Genomic DNA, 4748 nt, shown 5'->3' with positions numbered 1-4748 from the left:
ATGCTATTTCTTGTTATTAACTACGGTGGCTCGTGTGGAGTTTGTGGTCTCCCATCACGCGCCTCCCCGGGTGGCGGATAACGGAAGGATCACCAGATATGGTGGGTACCAAGTAAATAAAATACGCGGAGCGGACCAAAATCGGCAAAACGGTCAACGACCTCTGCGACGGATGAGTAGGAAATTACAAAGTTGTAGAGGTTGTAAATTACAAAGAGCCTAGAAGATCGATCTCTGAATGAAACCCAAAGCGCGTCCAGATGTTACAAGGTAGCATCCACAACTGATCTTTCGAGCAGCGATCGAAATGCGACCAAAGGAATCTTATTTCTGGCAAGCTTCACGATAGCCTCAGAAAGGACAGGAAATTTGGAAAAGAGTAAATGGTAAAGAAATCTTCATAAGATGTTTGGAATACACTTAATACAGCAGCAAGGAATATACGAGGTGGTTTAGGGGAAAGGAGCCTGAGCTGGTGCACATACTAAAGGAGAAGAAGATAGACATTGCAGTCATTACTGAATCTAAGAAGAAAATGAAAGCAACTAGAAATGTTGGGGATTGGTTCAATATGTATAGTGGTTGAAACAACAACAAAGAGTAACAGCAGGAACAGCCATATATATAAATGATAAATGGAGAATATGTATAATTTAGTTATTCCTATGTTAGTGAGAGAATTTCAGTTTTCAGAATGAAAGTGGATAAGGGAAATATGACTGTGATGGCTGCTTATGCTTCGGAGCAAGGGACATGACAGAGAAGTTTTATGACCTGTTACAACAGGAGGTAAATAAATCTAATGAAAGAGACCTTTTGATAATTATTGATAATTTTATTGCAAAGACTGGAAGTATACTAATGAAGAAGGTAGGTGAAAGTTTTGTAGAAGACATAATTAATTTAAATGATAAAGAATTGAGAGAGTTTGCAGGTTTTAATGAATCAAAGACAATGAACACCTTTTTTAGGAAAAAGGGTATTCATAAATATATGTGGAGTAAAACGAAAAATCAATTACAGATTATATTATTTTTAATAGCAAATTGAGGGAAGATTCCTTGGATGTGGGAGTATACAGAGAATATGACATGGGATCAGATCACTCTTTACTAATAGTGAGGATCAACATCAATGCTTGATAAAAAGCCCAATAAGGTTTAAGAAAATGTTATTGAACAGAATGCCTTTAAAACACATCTTTCACAGGATCCATTGGTAAGACTATTTGTTGAAAATAGACTGAATGATTATCTTCAACACAACTCAAGATGATATAGATAATCAATGACAGATGATAAGAAAGTCATAATTAAAGCTGCAGGAGAAGCTTTAGGTAAAGGAAAATTTTTTGTAAGAGAAAAAGAAACTATGAATGAGGATAACAGAAAAAAGAGGCATATCTGACTTATTTGCAGAATAGGAATGAGTTTCTATTTAACAAGTTTGTAAAAAAAAAATAATAGGAAGAGAAATTAAGCAAAACCAGCAGTAAGGCAGTTAGAGAATGAAACCTGGAACAGATTTATTAATATTTTAGTAAGTATCTATGGTTGGGTTTCAATTAACCACACATCTCAGGTATGGTCGAACTGAGAATGTACAAGACTACATTTCATTCACACTCATACATGTCATCCTCATTCATCCTCTGAAGAATTATCTAAACGGTAGTTACCGGAGGCTAAACAGGAAAAAGAAAAGGTGAAGTATCTATGTAGTTATCAAAATATAGTTTTTAAGGTTATTAACAGTATGAGGTTGGAAGAAAAGGATAATACAAGATTAAACAGGAGAAGTTCCTGGAATATTTTAATGGATTATGATCTGATCCAGATCATATTACTGTAAAGAAGATGAATGGCAGAAGCGCAGCAGACAGGGTTAGTGGCTCTGTTAATGATATTGTGATGGAAGAGTTGAAATTATCCTCAAAGGAATAAAAAGATGGGAAGGCCTGTGATCTGGATGAGATAAATGCTGAGCTGTTAAAAATATGGCGGTTTATTTCTGTACTTAGACTGTTACATCTAGTCAGTGATTGTTGGATTAAATTAAAGGTTCCAGTTGAATGGATGAATTCATTGGTAGTTCCCCTGTATTCAAGAAAGGGGAAAGGAGTAAATCTGATAACTACAGGGGAATAAGTTTATTGAACACAATGTAATAAGTGTATTCAAGAATTATAACAGAATATCTCCTACAGCTGATGAGAATCAGCTACTGGAGACCCATGCTTCAATGAGAAAGTTCAATTTTCAAGAAACAAAGCTCAAGTTACATTTAATAGAAAGAATACTAATTATGTGAGAATGATCATTCTGTAACAAAACACATCTCCTTATAAATGAAATCAAGTATTTTTATAAAGCAAATGTTTTAATATTTCTTTAAAATCAATGGGCTTAAGATCCTTACACGTTGTTAAATAGTACAATCATTGAGTTTTGGCTCTTTCTAAATATTACTTATATAGTACTTTATGGTATTAAATATCATATAATTGTGTTTTCTGGCCATTCGCCATTCAGAAAACACAAGGCCTAGACTACACTAGATTCATTTTACTATTGGACAAAATATACTTGAAAATGAATCTTTTCACAATCATATTTACTTTTTGACATAAAAATTGAAATTTTAACAAAAAGGTCTTTTATAAATTTATTTAAAATTTAAGTCACAATAATTGAACAAAATTGATGGTTTTTTAAAAAAAAACATTCTTTGAGTAAAATATATATTTTTTTAATTGGTAAATAATAATTTTCATTATATAAATTATATTTAAATATCAAGATAAAGTAATGGCTATCGTATGCTTACAAGGTGTTTCAACTGTTCTATTAAACAAAATGATTCTGAGATCTCATTTAGCAGGAAGTGCTGTAGTGTTTCAACGTAAAAATGCATAACTTTATAACTTTCCTGATGTTATAATTAACATGAGTGGCAATACATCTGCAGGCAAGTATGAGTGTCCAGAGCTGGGAATACAAAAGACCTTTTTTGTGGTTGCTGTATAGTTTGTTAGTAATGTTCAGAATGTAGTCAGGTTTTTAATATATCCTGCATTAGCCTGCAATGTAGGGTGCTAATTCACAAACACTTTATTAGAATTAATTAATGAATTTTTGTATCAAATTGATTTCCTATTCATTTCAAGCCAATTGTCATTCATAGTGAAGAAACTGGATAATTTCCAAATTGATCTAGAAACATATTTCTGCATATCAAAAAGTGGGTCATATTTTAAATTAATTTTTAAAAGTTTAACACATCTATTTATCAATGTTATTGTTAACACAAATTATATTTGTTTTTGATTGAGAATTTTGATTGGTCTGTTGATCTTTTACATTTTACAGTAAAGAAATTTAGTGAATTCACAGTCAATTGAAGAGAAAATTTTGTGTGAATGATCTCTAATAAAGTTTCAGCCCAAAAACTTAGAATTTCATTAATACAACAAAATTAATTCAAAGAAAACAGTGGTGTCTAAAATAATCTAATTTTTACAAACCATAAAAAATGTTAATTTAAAGTTTTACTAAAAAAAAAGAAGATATTACTGATTTTTTTTTTAAAGAATGGGCTTTCAATGAACGAACTATTGTTCTGTATGTCACTATTTGGTCAGACCTTGGTATACTAATATTATTAGGAGTCCCTTACAATGGTTAACCACCAGAAAAATAATTGTCTGCACATTGGAATGAGAAAAGTGTAACCATTTTGTTATATTCCAATGAATATTAAATAAAAACTTGGTTATACTACCCTGCAGGTAGAAAACTGAAGCTGATTTCAAAGTCGAGAGTTCTAAGGTTCAAATCCTAGTAAGGGCAGTTACTTTTATGCAGATTTGAATGCTAGATTATGTGTATTGGTGTTGTTTGGTGTTTTTTTTTTAAACTCCAGGACTACTGTTTGGCATTACTTGAGAGGATGACATGAATGAAAATTTTATGTGAAAATGGCATGCCTGACAGGGATTCGAACCCAGGACCTCCAGATGAAAGTCCGAGATGCTACCACTCGCACCATGGAGGCCAGCATTTTTTGGTGGTCGAGTTTCAGTTAACCACACATCTCAGGTATGGTCGATCTGCACTTCATACAAGACTGCACTTCATACATACCATCCTCTGAAGTAATACCTTATGGTGGTTCCGCAGCCTAAACAAAGAAAGAAATAAAGGTAGAAGACTAATTAATGTTTCTTTTCAAGTTGATGCAATAGTTCATCATAGTGAATGATCTGCTTGAGCTGATCCACTTCAAGCTCATAACCAAATGGGTTCCTATTTTTATTCCATTATCAACCCACCCGGTGTAGTTACTTTAATCCTACAGAAAAACGTTAAGGAACATTTATTATAATGTTCTATAAGAATCGATTAAGCGATTGTTTCAGGTTATTTTTCTGCCGATATTGATGTGTTTCTCATTTTTATGTTATCGATGTCTATTAATGTCCAATATATTACTATATTTGTTGTTACTGCTATACATTATTGAAACACTGTTGATATGTGTTTCATTTGTTTTGTACTTTTGTGTTACTGAATGTAATACAATAAACTATATATGTAACGTCTTTCATATATCGTTAAACGGGTTAAGGATATTTGCTTTTGTTGAACGTATTTATGATTTTTAGGCAAATTATGACTGTGCTATTTAACGTAAATAACAAACTAAAAGACGTTTAAAAATGTTCAGCAGTTCGGTTAAATCCGAGCTAA

Source organism: Lycorma delicatula, chromosome 3, assembly GCF_047948215.1.
Source record: "Lycorma delicatula isolate Av1 chromosome 3, ASM4794821v1, whole genome shotgun sequence".
In the NCBI taxonomy this organism is placed as follows: domain Eukaryota; kingdom Metazoa; phylum Arthropoda; class Insecta; order Hemiptera; family Fulgoridae; genus Lycorma; species Lycorma delicatula.
Note: the sequence above shows the minus strand (reverse complement) of the source record.